This window comes from Patagioenas fasciata, chromosome 3 (genome assembly GCF_037038585.1).
Source record: "Patagioenas fasciata isolate bPatFas1 chromosome 3, bPatFas1.hap1, whole genome shotgun sequence".
Classification (NCBI taxonomy): domain Eukaryota; kingdom Metazoa; phylum Chordata; class Aves; order Columbiformes; family Columbidae; genus Patagioenas; species Patagioenas fasciata.
This window is the reverse complement of record NC_092522.1, coordinates 72,373,600-72,399,102: the sequence shown is the minus strand read 5'-3', so window position 1 is coordinate 72,399,102 and position 25,503 is coordinate 72,373,600.

The following is a 25,503-nucleotide window of genomic DNA, read 5'->3' as shown; positions in this document are numbered from 1 at the left end:
GTTCTTCATGACTCAGCAGTGAGAAGGCAAACTGGCACAGATAACTTCTCTTTCCCAACAAATTCTTTATTTCCAGTTTTTGTAGGACACAAACTTATTTTCAGTGGATTGCAGTGGAAGTTTAATTGGTGAGAAAGGCAATTCTCACAGGATGTTTCTTGACAGGAATTGCCAGTTAATCAGGGCTGAAGTTTGTTATTATTTAGAACTCATCACCAGATTTAGGCACATGATCTATTTGTCCTTACATCTTCCTACCCTGTGTTCAAGTGAGTTCGGTTTTGGAGCCTGTCTCTGATGTAATTGATTTTTATACAGTGAAACAGTTTCATCAGAAGGGAGTGAAAAAGTTACACTGTGGTGTAAACAAGTGCTTATCATCTTGCCTCAACTGCCAGGGAGACTGGGAGAATGGCTCAATCCCTCTCTGAAGCAGGAGAAGTAGATGACATGCTTTTCACTTTTGAGACAAGTGTTTTCAAGTAGTTTGAAACCTTCAAGTCTATAGTTTTAATGAAAGACTCCAGTGCACCTAAGGTTCTTTGTCATACAGAAACTGTGCATTCTCCATTCATCAGCAGAAGCTGATACCTCTTTACTTGCCCAACTTTCTTCTGCACTTACTGCCCCACTGCCAGACTGACAACCAGGCAAAGTCTTACTACACCGGTCTTCCCCTTCCTATGTGCTCCAAAACAACCTCTTTTAACATGCTTATATATTATCAACTTTTATTTTGATTTCATTCTGAAGCTACACAGCATCACTTGGGAACAGCAAAGGTCTCCTGGAAGTAGGCGCACTGGGGACTGCTATGCATTGTCATCTGTCCTAGTTGTTATCTTTGCAAAAGAGCTGTGATATGAAAGCACTATCTTCTTCACGCACTCAAATAGTAAGTTTGTCTCTGCCCCATGGGGCTACTCTGCACCCTCCATTCTGTATCGATCTATTTTAATCCAGACAATCTTGATTCAATCTCAGCAGATACTGGATCAAGTCTTGGCTCTGCTCAAACTTCTGACATTTTTTTAAATTGTTACACTCTATGTGCCTAAACTTTTATTCTAAAAATGAAGATAATAAATAATCCTTTATATAACAATGTTTTGGGTGTTTTCACTAGCTACAGGGAATAGGGGGCAGACACTGAGCTCATCTAGGCTCTTTATTTCCAATAGGAAAGTAGTCAAGCAGAAGGTACTGCTCTTCTTTTTGGTGTCTGGTACTGCAAAAAAATGGATGGACAACAGGTTTGTCCTGATGCTCGTGAACTCAAGAAGACAGGAATGATCTATAAAAATAAGTTTCAGTGTGCCCAGGAATGCTTCTCTGCATTAAAATGGTATCACTCATGCACATGAAATGCTAAGTTCCCCTCTGACACAAATCTGTCCTCTTCCTGCCAGCAGGAAATTTTTTTTGTTTGAACTCAGAACACGCTGGGGAATGTACCTAATAAGAAATGTACACAGCATCACCTAAAATTGCCTCCACTAGCAGAAATACAGGTGATTCCATGCCTGTTATGCAACACCCCTAGGCTTTATTAGAAGACATGTAGCTATATTTACTGACAACAGGAGTGATAGTGCTTTAAATATATAAATATTAAGTAACTCTGGCTCATTTATTAAATGTTGGTACCATCTTCATATTCCTAGTCAATACAGTAGGGGTATAATCTGTGATGTTTTAGTAACCATTTGGATCACAAAAATTGTATATTCTGGTTATCAAAACAATACAGCATTGGATATGTTGGAAATGAAGGATATATCTTTCCTAGACCAATGAACTTTTTCCCATGAATCTTCAGTCTTTTACACATTTAAACAAGTCACTTCGAATCCTTTTAGTACACAGTACTGACTTTTTCAATTGATAAATCCAAGAAAACAGATAGTAAAGAATTCTGCCAGAGACACTATCTTACAAGGTAAAAAAAACCTAATTATCAAGCGACTACTAATTCTAAAATGAAGCTTCCTCCAACTACATCACTATGAATTGCAAAAGGAAAAAATGTTATGCAAAAATCAGAGACTGAACTACACTCTCTGTCTTGTGTTAGTGTGTTGACTGAGATATGGGAAGGGAGAATAGAAAGGAATAAGTCCAAAACTTGAGACCTCTCAGCAAATCTTGCTTCCCACCTTCCATAAGCAATGTGCATTGCTTCATCTACTGTCACAATAACACGGAATCATAAAATAATTTTGATAAGAAGGGACCTGTGAAATCACCTTATTTAATCCTTCAACGAATGCAGGGGCAACTTAGATCAGATTGCTCAGGACTTTGTCCAGTCAACTTTTGAATATTTGCAACAATGGAGATTCCAGAACCTCACTGGACAACTGTTCAAATAGATATTTTGCCACTTTAATAGTACCTAACTGTAATTTCTCTGTTTGCAACTTGTGTCCACTGTCTCTCATCCTTTCACTGTGCACCTCTGAGAAGAGTTTGACTCCATCATGCTGCACACTCTCCCAGCTGAAGACAGAAAGATCTATGTTGAGCCATTTCTTCCTAACATCAGTGAATTTTCAGAGGATGGATACATATCAAGCAATCGGCAAATACTACAAGCAACCACTCCCTTTCTTGGAAGGCTGGAGTTTGATGTTGTCTGTAGCTGCCAAGGGCCAGAGGCAACACAGGTGGGTCATAATTTTATAGTCAATGTGTCATAAGGAAGTACAGTTAGGTGGCTCTTGGCAACTTTTGTCACTTCCCTGTTTAACTCAAGAAATTAACATTAGAGATTTTGCCCCTGTACATGCCAATAATATTCCAGTGCTGACAGGTAGAGGTTAACAACTAAGCACCCAAGTTTGATCAGTTTCTACAAACTACATGCTCCTCTGTCGCATCCCTTATAGGACTTGATCCTGCATCATCTTGCAGAGAAGGCTCCCTACAGATATCATTGCTACTATCACTTTATATGAGCATGTCAGAAGAAGACAGTCATGTTACCTGCCTTGCCTATGTAATAACCCCATGGACAGGCCAGCAGCCCCAGAGAAGAGGGTCTGGAGGTCTGCATTGACAGTACCCATAAGGGCTCAAATCCAACTCAAATTGACTGTCCTGTTGAATCTCACCTATTCCATGGGACAGGAACAGTGTGAATTCTAGCTGTAGGCTAAAGAAATGTGACTACTCTATGTCTCTACTTCAGACCTTGATATTTCTGGAGAGGATGGTGACAGCATAACACTTTCACACTACTGCATTCCCTGTCCAGGAGGCTAACAACTAAGCAGGGTAGAAGACTGGACAAGAGGATCTCAAGATGTCGTTGGATTCATGCTTTCACTTAAGGTGGAATGTCACAGAGAGACCATCCATGTTTGGTGTTTGTTTTATGATCTATCTTTCGGAAAGCACCAATGACATTTCTGACTGCCTTGTTCTAGTGCTTAGATCTCTGTATAGTTGCAAAGGCTTGTGTACTATTTACCAACTCTTGATCGCTAAAAGTTAAGATGACTACTTCTGTTTTTCTTGGGAATATAAAATCAACTAATCATCAGTCTTGTTATAGCAACATTTGAATCCTCTTCGATTTATGTATGTTTTAAAGTATGGGGAAAATACTTTTTTAGATGATAGAAATGCAACATGACATGATTTGTTTTGGATTTGATTCATTAACACTTTATAATCTTTTAAGATATATTTATACTAATTTTTCAAATGCAAAAGTGATTTTAGAAAATGTTAATGCAACTATTACGGCATTTCTTAATCAGAATATTTAATCTAGAAAATGAGGAATCAAACTGCTTCAACATTTTCCCCTTTGTCAAAATTCTTTGTTGAATTATAATAAAATTTTCATATCACATTTGTCTCCACAAAACTATTTTCATACATGTACTGTTCATCTTCCTCCTGGATATCTGCCTAGTTTGTCTTGAATAACTGATGATTATCTTCAAGTACTTTCTTAGATCAGCTTTACACATATCTTGTAGTAATTTATTATAGGCCATATGTTTCAAATTTCCTTATAGGATATCAACAGGGAATGTCGAAAGTCTTACTAAAGTCAAGGTATCTCATATCTCTAACTTCTTAATCTGATGGGTTGATCCCTTTCAAAGAAGGAAATTAAACTAGTCTGACACTACATGCTCTTGACATTTTTAAGTCTGCTATTTCTCCTCACCTTTAAGCATTTGAAAACTGATTCTTTAATTGCATGTTTCAGTATCTTGCTAGTTACTATCATTAGGCTGACTGTGCTGTAATTCTCAGGTCTTTATTCTTCCATTTTATCTATAAAACCTAAACTTTCTTTAGTCCTCTTGAGTGTTACCTGAATTGAAATTCAGTCCTAATTCACAAACCTTGCTGAAGGTTTTTAGGTCATTTAAACTGAGACTGGGTAGTCTGATGATGATTGTAAATGTCTTATCCAACCAAAATTATTACATGATTTTGTGAAAATTTATACTGGATAGACATAGTCCTTCTGTGCATCGAGAAACTGGCTTGTGTAGCCTTTGGGTAGATGGTACAAAAGAGATGTATTTGTTGTATTTTTGCTTATTTATTTGGAGGAAACCAATTAATTTACTCTTTTTGAAATTGAAGGTAAAGTATCACAGAGGGCATCTGTAGATTAACCTTAATCTCAGCACCAACCTCTTTGTATGCATGACCTCACTTGTACTTTTTTTGTTCTTATTGTTTATGGACAAATAATTTTTTTAATTGATTTTGATTTTCTGTGCAACAACTAATTATTTTTGTTGTTGCATTTTTTCTGTGCCAAATCTTCTCTTTTCTCCAAATGACCATTTAATTTTTTTTTTTATTTGGTTGTGAGGATGTGGAGCCTTCTCTTAGAACATTTTTCTCATTTTGGAGGAAACGTACAGATTGTGTCTATCTCTTAATTAAAAGAATCTCTACTGAATTTGTCCTCTGCATTTAAGTCCCTAAATTCTCCTGCCTCTTAACTAATTATTCCTTTAACTTCTCAAAATGTACCTTTTGAAATAATAAGAATATTCTTGTTCATAGACTGACTTTTGTTTATTAATTCATTTAATCTAAATCCACTGATCTTTATACCTGAGGATATTTCTCACTAGTTTCTTCTCTGTAAAGTCCTTGCTACTTGATTAAAATTAACTCTAAAATGCTATCTTCTTGTGATCACTCCTTGACTACTGAGCAAAGAAGCAGGAATTTTTTTCCTTAGCCTGTATCTAGGGATAAAAGTTCCCTATAGTAATAAAAGCATGCTCATTAAAAAGTCTTTTATCTATAATCAGCACAGTCATATATACTTGCCTCTTCCTGACATCTAGGTTTCTCATCCTCTTCCTTCTTACTAATTATGAGTGTACAGTACCTAACAAGCAACATACAGCTTGCCAGTTCCCTGTACTCTCTTTTTTTTCCCAATCTCTCCGATTTTTGCATTTCTCTATGTGCACTGGTACAAGTACACACACATGCACATGCATATACATATACATAAATAGACATGTTCACACACATCTTTCTTGCCAAACAGTTATCTGTGTGCGCGGGTCACTTATAGTAGGACTGTTCCTCTCCCTGTAGGAAAGTTTCTCCGCAAAATCACTGGTGCTACACTGAATTTGAAAATGCCATGAGAGAGTAGAGCTGAGGCGTTGTTGGGTGATTTGGTTTGGCAGGAGATCACGATGCGCGTGGGCTAGTACCCACCTACTGGTTACATAAATGCAGGGAAAACTTTTTGAAGTAGAGATAAAGCAAAACTGTGTCATTGATACCAAAATCTGGACCCATGCCTCCATTTCCTAAAGAAGACAAATGCTATTTAGATGTAAAGTTTGGGTTCAGTTGGGCTGGTATTTGTTATGGTGGACATGTGTCTGGAACTGCGATTCTTCGAAAACTACCTTCTGGTCAGAACTTGTTCACAGTGCTGAAAAACATTATTTCCTTTCAAGAAAGTTCATCTGTAGATCAAAATATTATTATTGCTTGTTACTAGGTAGAGCTAAGAACACATACACAGTAACCAGTGTCTGTAAAGGAGTCCATACTAGGTAAGCCTGTAAGAGATGAGCAGTGTCTCGACTTGTCTCAGCTTCAAAGTGGTTTTGTTCACTGTTTTAAGTGGGCTCTTATAAGTACATATAATGGACTTATGAGTTTATTTAGTCCCAAAGTGTATGGAGGGATGAAAAAAGGCAGACTGCTTTGTAATACAAAATGCACGTTACTGTTTCTAGCCAGCATGCATTATAAGACCTGTTAAAATATGTTGCAGTTGTTTTATGTCTTTCCATTCCCAGGCTATGCCATCAACTAAGTTTATGTAAGTAAATGAAATTAAGTTAGTGTTGCAGTAGTAAGGGCTATATTAGAAGCCAATTTTTTCTTGGCCTTTGAAAGTATGTGTGCACAAAACTGTTCCTTCATGTGCAGAAGGCTACAGATTAAACTGACTCCTACACCTGCACAAACACGTGGTATTATGTATGTGGATTATCTTAGAGAATGTTTAAATGCCAGATCTCCCACTTATGTACTGGTAGTGTTGAATAGCAGGTCAAGTGTGTGTGCAAGTGTTTGCTCTGCTGGATAGAGAAAGGTATTATATATTTGTTACTGCAACTTCACAAGTACATAAAGAAACTGGCATGTTGAAAATCAGGTCCATGGAGCTGAGTGACAATGGTTGCAATGGTATAGACACTTCAGCTCACTGTAGAACTCTCCAACACACCTTGATTAATTGTATATCTATACCTGAAATTATCTCACCTCTGTCAAATTTGAGTTTTGGGAAGTCACAAGTCTAGGTCCCTGGGAGGCCAAGGAGTGAGCAAGAGCAGTTTCGATCTACACCTAAGGTGCCTTCTCCATGAACAGAATGCATGCTGGAAACCATATTTAGGGGGGAAACAAACAAACAAACAAAACAACAACAACAAACACACAGAAAAAAGAAAAACCCACGAGACAAACCACATGTTTTTTCTCCAGGTCTTCACCTGCTTTACACACCTTCATTAATTACAAGATTCGCTTCCGGAAAGTTTTATCTTTGTCTCCCTTTTCCTGTCTCTTCAGTGTTTTGTGATTTTCTCAGCTCATTTAGCCACTCAGAACCATTTTTAACAATGTAGAGAGCAACTGTAAAAAAGAGAAAAGTTCTTCCAAAGGAAAAGACACCTGCAGATTAGAGGTGGCTACTAGCCAGAATTTTATTTCAAAACTCTATTTGATAATAAGTACTCAGCTAGCAGCAACTTGCGATTTCCGGGGAGCACCTTTAAAATGAGATCAGATGTGTAAGTCAGGACACACTGAATGGTATTGCGAGACTCAGTATGCAGTGTCTGAAGAAGATCAAGAAAAGAAACTCAATTACTGTAAGATTACATGAAAAAATAAATTGAAATACTATAATTCCCTTTCAAATAAGGGAACTGAGGAAAGATACACTATTACAGAAACTTACCCTGCTTGACAACAGTGAGCTTGGAAAGTGTAGGTCACATCCTTGTAGACACAGGCAGTGACAGTACTAATGAAAGTTTCTGTGTCTGGAAAGCAGTCTAGAGACAAATTTACCGGAAAGCATGATACTCTAAGACACAATTATACCACTTGTCTTAAGCTTACTCAGGTTTCTGAAAATGCACAACACATTAGGAGCCTGCTTGGAAAACATCATCTACCATCATACTGCGAGTCTGCTCTCCTACCTATTCTAACTTGCACGGCCAGCTTTTTGCTGGCCTGTCCTGAATGGGGTCACTGTGATCCCATCACTTTGTATGGCAGGAGGTATCTTCTGGCCCAGTGTTGATGGAGTAGTTAAGGTCCCTTTAGGTCTGCCATATAGTCATTCAGGAACTTCCTTTTCAAAACCCACTTACTCCTTTCTTTGTGTATGTGTATGCTGCACCTTCTGTACTGATTCCCACCTTGTCTGTTGAAGGACTAATACACCATGAAGAATGATATCAAATGCTGGATAAGTCCAGCCTACAGCAGACCTAGACAGGCTGGAGAGTTGGGTGGAGAAAAGTTTAATGAAATGTAACAAGGGCAAGTGTAGAGTCTTGTATCTGGGCAGGAACAACCCCAGGTTCCAGTATAAGTTGGGGAACAACAAACTAGAGAACAGTGTAGGGGAAAGGGACCTGGGGGTCCTGGTGGACAGCAGGATGACCATGAGCCAGCACTGTGCCCTTGTGGCCAGGAAGGCCAATGGCATCCTGGGGTGTATTAGAAGAGGTGTGTTGAGTAGGTCAGTAGAGGTTTTCCTCAGCTCCTGGTGAGACCGTATCTGGAATATTGTGTCCAGTTCTGGGCCCCTCAGTTCAGGAAGGACAGGGAACTGCTTGAGAGAGTCCAGTGTAGAGCCACGAAGATGATTAAGGGAGTGGAACATCTCTCTTACGAGGAAAGGCTGAAGGAGCTGGGTCTCTTTAGCTTGGAGGAGTCTGAGGGGCGACCTCATTAATGTTTATAAATATATAAAGGATGAGTGTCATGAGGATGGAGCCAGGCCCTTCTTGGTGACAACCAATGATAAGACAAGGGGCAATGAATATAAACTGGAACACAGGAGGTTCCATTTAAATTTGAGAAGAAACTGGAGACATTCAAAACCCGCCTGGACACCTTCCTGTGTAACCTCATCTAAGTGTTCCTGCTCTGTCAGGGGGATTGGACTAGATGATCTTATGAGGTCCTTTCCAATCCCAAATGTTCTGTGATTCTGTGATTTTGTGATTTCTTCATCTGTGGAGAGAAAAGTAGATGTCTCTCGCAGAGTGGTGGGCATCGGAGTCAACTGCTACCTGATGGGATGGAAGGATCATTGTGCAAAGTGACAAAGGACATCCACATATACTGTGATTCCCAGCGTGTGTGTTTTATTGTTCATTAAAGTGGTTTTTATTTAGAAATATTTTGTAAGCTTAAAGTTAGTTTCTGTATGATTTCTCATTACAAATTATTCATCAGATAACAAATAATTCACTGAGATGCAAATGCATCCCAACTCTTACAACTTCTCCATGTCACTCAAGTAAATTGCTTTAATGAAAACTCTTCTAGGTGTCAAAATTACATTTTTTGCAGTTTAAAATACATGTAAATTAGATTGCTGTAATGATTTTTTCCAGATAGATAACTAAAGGTCTGTAAATAGTTAACATAAAAGTTATCTACTTAACATACTTAGTATTAAGCCAGTAGGAGAGAATATGTATTTATGTACATTTATCAAAAGAAGTCAAGCACTTTTTTGACTGAGTGATAGTCAAACATACAATTTGGTCACAAGTTTTCTGAAGCTGTATGTAAGTGAATTTTCACAAACGCATTTTAAACTTCTTGTGCTGGAGGCAATTTGTCATGCATACCTGAAGAATGTTGATTTTGTAAGACATACATCTTCTTGATGAATTAACTCTTAACCTGGTGCTTACTGAACACAAAGAACTTTCTGGCCAAACCTCATCCAATTTGGTGACATCAGCAGACATGACAAGTCCCATAACTGTAACATCTCCATCCTTCTATATTTTTATATAAAACTGTCATAAGCAATGGCAACATCATTTTTTTTTGAGTCAATTTTAACATTTGAACTTGAAATAACTAAGAGTGCAGAAATTTTTGTTTGTTTTTGAACTCATGATCTTTTTACTATTCTTTTGCTTCCTAACCGGTAAAGAATGAAGCAGATGTGTATTTATGAGGCTACTTCTCCTTAGAACAAGTTAAGGACTGGCTTCCAAAAGTTATGATCTGCTTTGATTTCTTGTCTAGACGTATTTTTAAATTGGAAAAGAGGAAAGGAAAGTTTATTCTTTTTTATAGTATGCCAATATTTTTATTAATGCAGTGTTAAATTAAAAAAAAAAAAAAATTTAAAAACCCAACACCAACAAAAACATACACACACACAAAACCCCAAACAAACAAAAAACCAAAATAAACAAACAGAAACAAAAACAAAAAACCCACCAACAGCAACAAAAACCGCCAAACCAGAAACCCATCTGTTTGAGGCAAGCAAAGTTGTGTTCTGCAATGCAAGTTTATTATCTCTCATTGCAACAATCTGATATTCATGTGGGGTTCACAGATTGCTGACTGACTGATCCTGGCAGAGATCTGTCCTGGTGCAACTAATCAGAAGGGAGTGGCTGATATTTTAGTCAAAGTATACATAAAAAAGGCTGCTGCCTCGAGGTGGTTAACAATCTGCCTTGCATGGAAGAAGAATTTTACTGGAGAAAATCTGATATCCAGATTTCTCCTGAAAATTTTTTCCATATGCAGTGCCTCTCAAGTAATTTCCATTGTCATTCTTCACTTATAGAAAGGAGTTCAGTCCGGGCTGTTTTCCTGGACATGGTGTTTTGCTTCAACCAATACTTGAAAAACCAAACAAGAAAAATGCAGTGAGGCATGATGAGAAAATATCCAAAGATTTAGAACATGGGTTCCAAAAGTGTGATCCAGATGTAAACTGTCACAGACATATAGAACTTAATGGAATTATACTGATACATGCCAGCTGAAGGTCTATCCCAGAATGTTCATAGGAATACTCAAATGTGTGAAACTGAGCATTCAAAAAAAGTATAAATTCATTTTCTTGGATGAACCAGATCATATTCATTTGGAAAGGAACCCTCACTTATTGGCATTGATTTTAAAAGCATTTTTTAAGCACCTTTTATGGGGCTTGATTCAAACCCAATGAAGTCAGTGGAACAGCTCCCATTAATGGATTTGGAATTAGGCATATCACAAAAACTGTTCCACCACATGTTTCATTGACATTTAAGCTCACTTGTCCCATTTGATGAATTCTTTATTCAGCTACTCACAGCTTGAGATTCTCAGTTCTTTGGACATTTTTGGTTAATTCCATTCTTGTTTGTAAGAAGCTGGAATGGGAAGAATTTAGTGAACTTTTTAGGTTAGGAAGTATTCTGGGCTTGGCTTGAGTTATGAAGGAATGACCTTTTTTAATGCAAATTTAGTTATGATTGCCCAAGATTTGACACAAAATACAACATTATGGGTATGCTAGAGATAGATATTTTTTCTTTTTTTTTAAATTTATTTCATTTTGAAAGGAAGAACAAAATAGAACCCAGACCCTACATTTTGCAATACCATGCAAGATCATGTAAGATCATTTTTGGTCTTCATGGTAGCTATATTGATGAACCACCTTTATTACAGATGCTTACCCTTCAAAGTTATAATAATTCACTACTAGAAATATGGTTGTTACTCTTAATACTCTCACTGTAATAGTAACGGACATTTGGGGGACTATTCCTACACGATCACTATGATCTTGTAGGGAAGCGGACATCTTTGTATATAAACTTCCTAAACATCATCCCATCCTTAACAGCTTAAAATCTCCTGTGAACTGATGAACTTCTAAAAGGAAAACTGGTTATTACTAGAAAGAGCAAATATGAATGGAAAATAAGAAAAACCTGTGTACAAAACTCATGTCTGGACTTGGCTTTTCTGTGCTACAAGGAATTAGTCTAAAACTAAAAATAAAGACAAGCTGAAACAAATCCTAATAGTGTGGTTTCTTTTGAACTGCAAATTGCCACAGAGATTTTATGGGGGAAAAAAAAAAAATGAGGCAAGCCATCTACCAATGTGAAACAGTGAACATATGCCACAAGTGATATATGAATCCCCTTACACTGGCAATAACTTCCATATTCAGTAGAGGTGGATTTAAAATGCAGTTGATTTATTTAGCTTTTGCCGTCAGATCATTGCAGTTTCGAAGTCATGTCCATGGAGTTATGCACAAGGAATGTCTTATTGTGAAATGAGGAAAAGGGCCCGTAGTAATAAAAATATTTACACCTCCACACAGAAACCCTTTCTTAAAAACAGACAAGCTTCACCCCATCCTCTACGGCAGTTGAAATATAACAAAAAAAAAAAAAAAAAAAAAGAGAAAAACAATATGGTTGAGAAAAGGTTATTGGTTGCTCTCCTAGGGTTTAGCAGTTTCATCTTCATTGAAAAAAAATTACAAAGTTTAAAGACAATTTTTAAAATAAATAGGGTTTGTACTGTGTTAGCACTATATCTGCTGGGCTGTAGAAAACAGCACAGACTTCTGGATAATTATATTTTCTTCAATTTGTTTTGTCTGTCAGGGATCCTTCATGGCTCTTCACAAAAACATTTCAACATCTAATCATATTCCCAGTGAAGGAAATATTTGCATCAGAGTACAAATGTCTAATCATGTTAATTTATGTAAATATGCATGTGATGGCTAAGATTTCTGAAGCACTTGTGTACCTGATGGGCATCTCAGAGACCTTCTTCCTCCATAGCCTACAGCTGCACTAACACACTACCTTCCACAGGCAGCTGTGTTCCTGTTTCCCTTTTCCAAGCTATGATTTTCAGCTGCACCACATTTTTGAAAGCCCTATGAAGAGTTTCAGGAAAATCAAACTAATTATTTTAAGCAACAGGTCTTTGCTAACCGAACTCATTTGGTTAAAATAGATTAGGAAGCAAACTGCATGTGAACATGAGGGGTTGATAACTTTCAGCAGAGAGTGATCACAAGCGCTACAGGTGGGACCTGTCTCAGCCATTATGTTGAATCCAGAAGAAGCTTTGTGAGTACAGCCTAACCCTCTCAACGAATGCACCCAAAGGTGTCCTCCCCACACAAGTGACACTAAACTAACAGTTACATCTAGTGGGAAAGCACATAACTGAAGGGACAAGTTGATGCATATTAGCCTATTGTCTTGCTCTGCTTTATGTTGCAGTTAGAAGTCAGCTTGATATGATACAGCTGAGCATAAGCACATATGGAATGAAATGTGACATGCAATAAACAAAGTATTTTAAATTAGACTTTTTATATCCCTGAAGAAATAGAAGAAACAGTCACATGCTGCTCATTAGCTTGTAAAGAAGACACAGTGGCTTGTTTTGCAGAAAATTTCAACTAATGCCCATAAATCAAATAATAACGTAAGCTGTTCTGATTATCTTTTGTGGGAAAATGTTTAATTGCTTATTTATTTGATTTGTTGTACTAAAATGTATTCTTATAAGCTGTATTCTCACATCTCGTGTCTGCAGAGAACAGAGATATGTTTCTTAAAGGCATTTTTCAGAATGACTTGGTATTGGTCCAGTGGTCTGATGTCACTGGAACAAAAACAGGACTCTCTGTCTGGATTTATTAGATGGGGGAAAGGCTCTTTTAAGTTTTCTCTGTTTTATTGCATCTTTCTTGACATTAAACTCCAGTACTCAGTACAGCCTATGCCAGATGTAAAGTCTTTCTCTAGAATACTATGCCAATTACTGACATATAACGTCGTATAAATTATTGTAAACTATTAGATAAAACACATTGATAAAACAGGCCCATTAAATACTTGCTCCTCAATTTGAGTTCTCTTTTTAAACAAGCACATTAAAATTATGAAAGGTAATATATTTATTACATATAGCATATGTTTGCATAGTAAAATAACAAAATATAAACTTAACTCTCTTTATTACTGGTTGTCAAATAAATTTTCTGATAAAGACAGACTTTTAGCAACTCCTGCAGGTTTTATTACAAGATTACACGCTTTCTCTCTCATATGATTGCAAGATAAAAGACAAATGTCACAGATCTCTTCCCAAAACAACAATTTATTCTTTTCCTAAACATCTTATTTATATCTGTAAGCTACAAAACTCCAACACAAACTTGTAAACCACAGCCCTGGCTTCAGTGCTTCATAATATGCATCATATATCTCCTTCTGTTAGGTAACATTAACTCGCGTTATATTATCCCCTGACATAGTGTTGGTAGAGATTTTTTTTGCACATGTTGGAGAACATAGCCTTATTTTCTGTCTTATGTTCTTACGGCTAAAATGTCCACATTACTTAGTTTACAAACATTTAGACTAGATGTTCAAATATAGCATGTGATGTTATACTTATTCACCAGCCATAGCAATCATAAAACCTTATATTCAAGTAAACCTCTCTATACTTATCTCATTTGTCTTTTCAAGGTCAAAATACTTTTACACCCATTAGACAAACAAAACGAAACTGTAGGCATCTCTAAAGCATACTTTGTTCTATTTGTAAATCCAATATTTAAAGAATCCTCAGTATAAGCAACAAATATCTTCATGTAGTTAATATCAGCCAAAAGATCACTTGGGATCTTACGTGTTAGAGACAGAAACATATTTCAGGCAGTCAAAGTAGGTATAGAAACTTTTGGCTTAAATACAGAAGATTTGGAAGGGTTTGTTGAGATTTCTGACACAATCTTTCTGCATGAGCATGCACAAAATATGAATATACATTTGGATAAATATCTGTAGGTTCTTTTAACCTCTCAGCATTTCTACACAGCCAGGAATTAGATCAAAGTGAATGTCAGGCAATTTAAAAAAAAAAAAAGCAGGTAATTTCTTTGAAATTTGAGTGGTTTATTTTAATCATTAGCAAGCCATACAGCTCAGTTTCTCCACCATGCATGATTACATGGGCAGATCTAATTTTGAACAATATGTCTTATTCATGGCACTGTAATCTCTGTAGTTCACTTGAGCCAACAGTTAAGAGCATAACTTTTTAGTTTAATTGTGCTCAAAGAGTTTGCTTTAGAGCTCTATGAAAAGTGTGGAGAGAGTTAGTTGTTCTGGTGATTTTTTTGCTGTTGTTTAGGCAGTAAATTTAAGCACATATAATAGATATCATTCCTACAGCTACTGGAGTGGAAGACATTGCAAGTAAATAGAGGACAATGAAGCCTGATAAAAGGTGTTATAACCTTTACTCTAATCAGATTAGGAATATGTAGGAACATCTGTATGAATCACTGTTTCACATTGGTTTCGCAAATTCTTACACAATACCAAATAAGACATTAGCACATAAGAAGACTTAGGAGGAAAATATTCTTAGTGTACTATAAGCTTGAAAAACTGTAAATCCTATGGTTTCTTACAAAATATTTTTACAATACATGTAATGAAGGAATTCGTAGTTTAGGATAAATAAGGAAAGAGTAAACGTGTTGTATGGAAAAGAAGTTGGCTCGTTTAATATAGTAAAACAAAGGTGAAAAATGGACATGACTCTTCCTCATAAAATACGAACAGCTCAGTAGTAGACAGGGAAAGACAATGCTGGCAGAGGAATAAATAAGAGAAAACTGACCATTAATAAATTAAAGTTTAAAACTGGGAATCTGTTTCCTACTTTCTCTGTAAAAGCCCAAAGAAATGTACAAGTATGAGTTAAAAAAAAAAAAATGTAACTGGCTTTAAGAAAAGAAATCATTTACGTGAAAGATTTACATTTTTGTGCTGAGGGAGACTGACTCAAGATACCAAGTATTGTGAAAAAATAGGGGACTTCATTCAGGAAAGTATATTTTGATCGCCTTTGCATTTGAAATTAAATTACTCTATACAAAAGTCATTGTTTCATGTTCAAGTGTTTCATAGACAGAGTAGATAATTGCATTTAGTTTCACACTAGACAGATTGCTTCATATGGTTAGAATAAAATTATGTTATTGCAAAAATTCCTGCCTAAAATGGTCATAAAAACTCCATTTGACCATTGGGCTTACAGACACTGAGCAATTTTTACCAGGAGAGAAGAGGGTTTGGAGCTGGGTTTTTTGTTTAAGTGCTTGTATTTGCCTGGAGCTACATAAACATCTGTGACACACACACACTCAGGTGGTACCAGGATTTAATTAGGACAGACGATCAATTCCCATGTCTTTTGGATTTCTGTGTCATGGCTTTTCTTTCTTGTCTAACATTTGAACTGAACATGTATCCAGGGTAATAAGACTAAAAGTGAAATCCTTTTTCATTTTTGTTTTGTTATTTTGGGGGTTTTTTGAAGCTCTGCACATGACTAGTTGAAAATTGGAACTGACAATGAAAAGAAAAAACAAAATAGGCAGAACGACCAGACAGCAAGAGGGGAGGGAACTTCTATTGATTCTCCAAAGTTTCTATTGTCTTCTTGAGAAAAACATGGGAAGCAGCTTGGTAAAAAGAGGCAGTAAGCTTCATCCTAACTACCCAGCTTTTGCTTTGATTGCCTGCTGCATAGCAGTGATGCTGCAGGATATTACATTTGCTTAGCTGAGATTCCTGAAAATCTTTTTGGAATTCCAGGCTTACAGAACACAGTATATTTTTGGCTCTGCCCTTTCTCTTCCTTCACCTTTCAGAAGTGAAAACGTTCCACTTGTGGAAACGTATTCACTCTTGCCTTTTTTTCTGGAAACTATCTAAGAGTGAAAGGGAATCTTAAGTCACCAGGGAAGTAACAAAAGCATATTTGAAGTACTGGCTTGTTGACAAGTTTACAAATCCAATCTTTTCAAAAGAAGCATTCCTTTGGGAAACAGAAAGAAACTTTCTTTAAAATTCATTCCCTTAAAGCACAATTATTTGTCACCCTCTTAAATGTGGTTAAAACATTTTCCAAAACTGTTTAATAACAAACACTGTTTTTTTCTTAAGCATCAATAGTATGTACCACTAACATATTCTCTGAAGCCAATAAATACCAGCTGATCAGCCTCGAATCCTTTGAGGAAGTTTAAAACAGCTGCGCTGCACAATGAAGTGAGAAAAGCAGCAAGATTGGCAAGCCTAGAATTGTTCATAATGAAATGAAGTAAAGGTTCCAAATTATTTCTGTGCTGGTAACCTGCAAGCTGCAACTCCAGCTATTTAGGTCTGTGAGTTAATAGCATGCAAGAATAATCCAGCAGCCAAATTATTTCAGTTGCAATTGGGACACACACACACACAAACAAAACAAACAAACAAAAAAAAAGAGTCATGTCTTTATCGAAGTTATTTGTAAAATAAGGGTTCAAATACCTTGCAAACTTAAAATATGTTAGTTAGATCCTCCCGGACCACTTGCGAACTCAGAAAACTGGAAGGAAATTAATCCCTGACAGAAAATAAAATGTGCTTATTTCATTTAGCCTGAGAGAGAAAAGGTATTAATAGCAATTGAAGACATCGCACAACAAGAATAATTTCATCCTAAGTACTGTTTTTTGAATCAACACTACTCATGGGATGTGATGTTTCAACAAGCAGGTTGTAACCACCGAGTGTGCTGTTGGGTTTGCCTTCACAGGCAGACAATCTTGTCTTCAGTGTCCTCAGTCAGCTGCTATGCATATTCAGTAGCCAATCTTATTTAATAGTTTATTTATTTTGACAGTGACAACTGATAACTGTTTATCATTTAACAACAGCTTAGAGATTCAGTAAAATGTTATACTGCTGACTTGAATATTAGCTGTACCTTTGGTACCTTCTTTTTCCCTGGATTGATTTCTGTCAGGTTACATGAACAGCCTTATTTCAGAAAAGTAATACAGAGTGAATTGCTTTTTCTTTGTTAAATTCCAGTTTCGGATCTAACTTCTGCAATTACTGTTTGAGAAGAAAGGAGGACATAACCTTATTTGATGTTCAGAGGAATAAAAGCCTACCAGATTCTTACAATTGTGGAAAGAAACAGACAAGTGTTTGTCACAATTCCAGCTCGTTTCTTTGATCTTATTGAGTAAAGTTCAAGAGTCATTTCTCACACAGCTAGTGTGTGTAAGAAATTTAATTCCAAGCATTGGCCAAAATGGCAAATCACCGAATTATTTTTTTATCTTCTGTGTTAACTGATTCTCTTACCCAATGTGGGTTGCATAGTCTTTCCACCAAAGTAAATTTTAATTAGCCTATTCATTATTTTATGCAAACCTGAAAGTGATCTGTCTCCCAAAGTGCCAATCACATCTCATTGTTTGTTTCAAGAAAGCAGTCAGGTAAAAAATGTTGCTGGCTAGCACTTAACATTACTGGTTCAATATGTCCAGTTTCTCCAGGTCATGTATTACACCACCTATTCTCCCAATGCAAATGTACTCTTCTGTTCAGGTCATTTTCCTGACTTCGAATTTTTTTTATTCTCTCTTTTTACAAAAATAATGTTCCAGAAAGTATCAAGTGAAATGATGCCAAGTGTATATTATCATTCGAGCAACCCTGGACAGATATTCATGGATATGTTTCTTGGCACTTTGTGATCTCTTCCCAAAACCATTCCTGTTGAGGGTCTTGGTGAAATGCCCTTAGAAAACAATTGGATGCATGACAATACCTCAACCTTTGCCCAGAACTATCCTGTAGAAACATCATCATAAAGGTAAGCTTGGCTTCTGAAATCTTTATCTATGCCCTTCTCTGTTCACACTTGCTGTTATTAGCTACTTTAGGCAGAATGAGTTTTCTGGAGACCAGAAGTTCTGAAATATTGTTTCCTTTTACTCCCTCACATACACCCTGTAAGAATTACGGACTCAGGCTGGTTCCCTGTGGATCGGTTCAGGCGGGCACATGTTTAGAAGCCACTGGGAGAGGAATCAGGGGAAGCAGGGCAGAACACATGAAGGTAGAAGTGATCCTAGAGAAGAAGCAGGGTGAGAAACATTCACCAGACAGCACTGAGGTGAAGAGCAGAGAAATCTTACGGTTATTGAGAGCCTTTTAAGATCTCAGTGCATTGGGACTTGATCACAACAACATATCTGAACAGGATAGTTTCCTCATAGCCAGAAACAGCTTATTTGCTCCAGAACTGGAGCCACCTAGCCATAATTTTGTGCTTTATCTCTGAGCCAGACACCTCTTTCCAGTTATTATCCCTCACTTCACACCCATGACCCCTGCAGCAACACTTCTTCCCAAGCTACATATCTCACTCCTCCGTTTCAGAGGGAGATGACGCCCCATGCACTTACCCCTATGTAAGAATGACTACTGTCATGGGTTTAGTTTCTCAACAAAAAAAAAGTGAATTAGAAAATTTCCTATTAAAATTAAGAAATTTGTCTTAGCACAGTTACTGGTTTCTATTTGGAAGAAAAAAAATGGGTAAAATTCCTAACTGCTCAAAGACAATATGGGCTGCCAACATAATTTCTACTTAATCAACTATATATACACTTGATTTTCATTCTTGAGGAGGTAAACTATATATGATCCCAGATATGTATTCATCTGTCAATTATTTTTAATTAGAAAATAGTCAGCACCTATAGGCACTTAACTGGACGAGAACACTTCTTGAAAGGGTAATACCTCAGCACGCGCAAGATCCAGAATCTGGCACTGTATTTCTAGTACACAGCCCAGGGAACCCAGACGGCTAGCTACAGACATGAAGGACTTGCAGCTAGCAGATCCAGGTTATATTAAATTCCTCACAATCTCTGATCTAGGAAACATGGCATTGTAGGTAGAAGCAGGGGACAGGAATTTACCAAAATACATTTTATGCATTTCCGAACTGGTGCCTGTTACCGGGGAGACACTCTCACATGTTGTTAAGGTTATGTAGAGATTTTGGCAGCTGTAAAAGATTGTAGTGCTTATGTTTGTTGCAAAAATCTTCAGGAAGGAACTGAAGGTAAGAAAGACCTCAGGCCATCAAGCCCTTAAATCAATATCAGTGACATTAGTAAAGAGTAACAGAAATATGCAAGTAGATTACAAAAAAAATCTCCAAAGTAAAAACATATTAAAAATTCCACTGCCAATTTTAGCCCAATGAAAATAAAAGTTAATAAAGTTAAGAGCTTTCTGATTTTCTTGATGTTCTCTTAACATATATGGTCAACCATTTCCAATGGATTAAGCTTCTAGGACAATTTGATGGTTTCTGAAGATCTCAGCACATTTCTTTGCATTCTGCTTTTGCAAATCATTAGCAGAGTAGCTAATGTAGTTCACAATGGCCTGACCTACAATAGGCACTCACAGAAAATAATCAGTGAAATGCATGCTCAATTAGCTATATTTCTGCCTCTTAAGGAGTTCTTTTCAATATAAAAAAGTTCTCAAATGTGACTGGTTCAAGCTGTAAACAATTCAGAATGTGTATTTCTTATTTCCAGATGGTTTACTGCAGCAAAATTGCCAGCAATCAGTCTCCAAGTGATCTCCATCAACTATTCTGGGAAAAAAAAAATCAGAATTGTTAATCATTCCATACTGTCATCTTGAAAAGAAAGGAAGTTCAAGGTCATGGTCTTAATAACTGTAAGTGATAGATAGCTTATCTGTTACATACCTACACACTTGTGACATGAAGTATTAGATCCAATATTTTACAGCATTTGAAGTTCCATCACATCTTACCTTTGTTATATGTTTGGGTGTATTTCCTATCTTTTTTTCTTTGTCCTTCTGTTGAATTTACTATATTCAATATAATTTACAATGGATGGTTAGTAGTGCCTAAATGTTAGCAATGAGGTTAGTACTAGGGGAAACAAAAGGAGAATGTATTGTATTATCTCCCTCTACTCCCAACATACATAGAATTTAGACATCTGAGTCCTGGTGATGTTTACTGGGCTGTGTTTTTCCTTTGCAAAGTCAGTATGTAATTCAGTGTGGTAAAGCTTCATTTTGGAGAATGCAAAATTCATGAACATTGCCCACACAGGCAGAGCCATGGTGGGCCCTGGGCAGAGAGTGCAGGAGGTCAACTTGTGAGTTCTTCAGCTCAGAAGTAGGACTGAGCAGAGCCATCTTTCTTCTTCCTCCTCTGCTCTACTCCATACATGGGTTCCTCCTGATTTCTAGTTGAGGAGAACAGCAGGAGTCCTCTGAGCAGCAGTAGCAGGAAGAACCAGGACATGCCACAGCATCGCTTTATTGCTACTTGTTTCTGTGGTGTTCAGCCTAGAGTTAGACAGGACACAGCCAGACTATGCTGTTGCCATCAGTGCTTTCTGACATCTGGGCCTCCTGGCCCCATATGGGTGGTGCCCTCAGTGGGTCCTTTCATGCTGAGTTAGACCTTGGAATTACTGAAACGGGCAAAACCCAGTCGGCTTCAGAGGGGGTGCCCCAGTTTTACTAAGAATGTGAAAATGAATACACGTCATCTAAGAACCAGGTGCCTTCCAAGCTAGCTGTTAATGTACAAGACAGAGATCACGAGAAGGTGATTCACTGCGTATTAGGAAAATATCTACAGTGTATGGAATGAGTCACCCTCTGAAGATGGTCTTTTGCCTGTTTGACTCTCTCCTTGGACTGCAAAAAGAGCTTACCCTAACTCTAGAGGGTAGGTGCAATATTCATTCATTAAACAAATCTACCTTTGAGCAAGCAGAGTTTGCTATTGAGCAGTTCCTTTTGTGCTTCATTTAATTTTGTAGGAAATCAATTTAAGTGAATATTTTTTGCACTATTTCTGCTTTCATTCCCTATAGCAAAGACATGTCTAAATTGTAAACAATTGTACATGCAGTTAACCTATTCTAATTTCCTGAGAACAAGAAATAAATTAATTTGTTAGGAATTAGATGTTATTTTCTGTAGACTCACTTATTTTGGCCATTCATTATGCATGCATGGGGTTTTTTTGCTGCCTCGTGACCTTTGTGACACCAGAAGACACTCTTGCGTTGTTCAGCCACATTAGAAATTCTAAAACTTATTGCAGGTTCCTATTGTTCATCAGGACTTTGTATTATACATTTCTCAGTAGGAAAAAACCCACAGTCAACTCTCCTGTGGGAACAAAATGTGTGTCTTAATTTTAACTGAGACAATGCATAGCCAACTGTTCTTTAAACTGTAATTATTAGGCCTGAACAAGCATCCATTGAAGACATCTACATTGTTGATACCCTGGTGAGATCACTTGGAAAGCCAGTGGTTAGTGGTATACAACAATATGCTAAAATACCCAGAGGAATTAGGATGCTTCCTTAGTGTTGCATGTAAACTTTTCTTATTGGCTTGCCTTTTCTATGTCACTCATAATTAACTACAGCAAAAGAGGGCCCAACAAGGAAAAGTAATTTATCTGAAAGCCTCTATTCTTTCATCAAAATCTATAAGGGCTTATTTTGTACTTCCAGCTGGCTGGCATTTTCTTTTTGTTTGCAGAATGATGATATGACTATCTCAAATAATAGAAGAACTTCTAGGGAAGCTCAAAGATACTATAAATTTGCACTCATCTTTGCTGCAGCAGCTTCCAAACTGGTAAGGAGTCACTGCCCTTCCTGCCTACAAGTCAGAAGCATGTATGATCACAGAATTAATAACTGGATATTTCAGCAGGTTTCTGCTGTGATGAAAAAAAAAAAAAAAAAAAAAAAACTAAATTAGAAGCTTTGGATCTTTTTGGCAGCAATATAGTGAACAAGTGGTATCACCCATATACACTAGTATCCTGCATTCCTTTTCCTGTAGGAAAGCAATTTCTTCCTTCATCTGTTGGAGACAACTTGTTGCTTTCAGTTTACTTGAGGACAGTTCTTAGTCTTCGGGAAGTTTCTGGACTTGTCCACCTTCTGCACCAGGCAGAGTGATTGACATGGTAGATATTGTCTACAAGGATCATGTATGCAATGAGTAAAATATATTAAAAGAAGCAAAAGATCTTGTAAGTGACAAGTACACATATCAAAAGCTCTTCCACAGAAATGAGCCCTGAGAACAAGGCACTTGACTGATTTGCCTTCAGAAGCTGGTCAAACACAGATGCTTTGCACTGGTCTGAGGAGGAATCCACTGTCCATAAACAAATGTTACACCTATGACTGAGTCTTGGGCTTGCAGGAATCTTTATTTTACCAGTTATGTTTTGCTTCTTAAATGTTAATGTCAAGTTGCCTTTAAAAAGAGGACAAGCCCTCCCATAGGCACAAACATAAAAAGACTACATCGCTTTCCTCTTAACCACACCTTCACTGGAGTGTCTACATGTTTGGTCTGGACCTTTTCATCAGTGCTTTGTCTTCAGTGCCAAATGCCAAAGACACATCAAGACTGAACAAAAGTCCACTGATGTCAGTAGAAATCCCTCCAGTAACTTTAGTGAGCACTGGATCCAGCTGTTACTTGGTCATTGCCAAGACAAACTGAAGAGAAACCTGCTGCCAGTAATATATTGACTTCCTAAAGGCTTGTCTATTTATTAAAAACAAACAAACAAACAAACAAAAAAACACTGTATTAATTATTCTGTTTCCTAATGGTAAACAAAGAAACAAAGTTAATTTTTCAGACTGAAAGGAAAAACTCTGGAAAATGATAATTATTGCACAGCAGAGATTTTTGTTTAGAGCACAGCATTTCTGTGATTAGATTAATGCTTTGCTTTCCTCTCCTTCCAGAATGTGTGTGTTTGCCAAATGTGCAAAATACATATCCAGAACTATTTTGAAGTTAAACAAACCAAAGGTGTTTTTAAATCTGCAAGCAGTTCTACCTCCTGTGCCCCAAAGTCAGCCTAACCAAGGTTATTCAAACTGAATTTCAAGTGACTGTTTCTGGGTTAAGACCTCCTTCTGCTAATTTTTAACAGTTCAGCGTAATTATTTTGGAAGAAGTTATAAAACAATAAAAACAGATTTTACATAGTGGGAAGATGACAAACACTTCTGAACTCTCACAGGACAGTGAGCACTGCTTAAGTGCTGTCTGTTCCAGAGATGAAAAATCTTCTTCTTATCTTTGGGTTTACAAAATGACTGTGTTATCTTGATTTTCTCCTCAATGAATCATTCCAGTGTTTTACAATAGGTCATTAAAGGTAAGGGGAAACTGTTTAGTGAATTGTTAGCATGTACAAAATGTTTGTTTTGCTTAAGTAACATTCCCACATAAAGGATGTTTGGAGTCACTGTTTAGCAGAAGTAAAACAACATTGGACTTTAAAAATGCCAAGACCCATAGCACAGATAAGTTAAAGCTGCAGTGCTTAGCTGTCTGTTGAATGCAGTAGCTATATTGGGCAGACAGAGGTCCCAGCATCTGAATAATGTTCAAGAGCAAGAAAATCTTTTTTCCAAGTCAAAGATTTAAAATATTTTATTTGTTGCACATCTTAAATAGCTTTTGTTTTTCAATTGTGTTTGCCAACTATTTCTCATTGAGCCACCAACCAACTATCATATCATCTTGGTTCATCTGCTGATACAAACTGCCAGGTAATAATTCCTTTCAATTAAACCTCTTGGAGAAATGAAGAGAATGGGTGAATTATTTCAAACAAGTTTCCAATCTGCCATTATCCAGCCTACACCACAATACCAGTCCTCATTATTGATCCCACTTCTCATCCCAAAGCAGATAAAGATCCTGTGTTGCAGTTTAATATCTCAAAGTGCTAGTGCCTTCTCTTGAGAGATCAATATAGTAGCTTAACATTGGCTTTAAATATATACTTCTACCATTTCTCCACATAGGCAGAAGGTGTTGTCTTCCTAGTCCTCCCAAATAAATCATGTAATGGATGGTTATAAGTCAGAATGCTAAATCTAAGGATGCAATGTAATGGACATCTACCTTCCACCTATTTTATCTGCATTAGTGATACCCTAGGAAAAGACATTGACAGAAGGAAATTTCCCTCCTATCCATCACTGTGGGCTAATTTCATGCCTGCACATGTTGCCTTAGCTGTCTGCTAGTCTCTGCTGTTGCCCTGAATTATATTCAGTTCTTAAACTGCCAACCCTTCCTGTCTGCTTTACTTGTACATTTCCCCTAAAGGATCTTTTAGACTTTTTTCTGCTGTTTAAGACCTCAAAGTTTTTTTGACTAGTAGTTATTCAGCATTTCCAAGACTTTCTCACCTTCCCAGACTCATGCTGGGATCAGGACACTCTTTAGACATAATGTCTTGGCACCAGAATTGCATATTCATCACTCAGAGAAACAGTACAAAGCAGCATATCAAGAGGCACTCTGAAGGTGGCAAAAGTTGCCTGGATAGCCAGTGAGAATATGATAGTGCTGTCACACAGAGCAGGTGAGACCCTATGTATATGCTCTGTATTTAAGGTGAAATTGCAGGCATTTGGTAGTGCTCCCACTTAGCCTTGCAGATGCATGGTCCATCAGCCATAACACAGTGGTGCAGCACCACGGTAAATGCAGCCATGAGTGTAGATGCATGTATTTCTATACCTCTGTGAATAGCGCACAAATTCCTTTCCACTTTATCATCAGTGCCCCAGCTTAAAAACAGTGTGATGCCTTCTTGTAAAAGCCTTCAGTGCCTATTTCTGAATCTGAGATCATACAAACATTCCACAATTGTGTACAAAGTTGTATTGCAGCAATTTTTTGCAGAATTTGCCATGTCTGGGCAAAGTTTTTCATAATTTCTTCTGTAGTCAGTGGTGATGTTAAGAGAATCAACCTTCTGTGTTATATCAATAACATTTGTGTCTATGGCAGTCCTTGAAAGGCAGGTGGGATCTTCTGTCTGGGCATGCTGGGAACTCTAACACTCAGTTGGTTCATTCTTCATTATTAACTTCTCATTTTTTATCAGTCTAGCTCTACAAGCCAGATTGCATTGGAATTAAGTCAGTCTTAAATA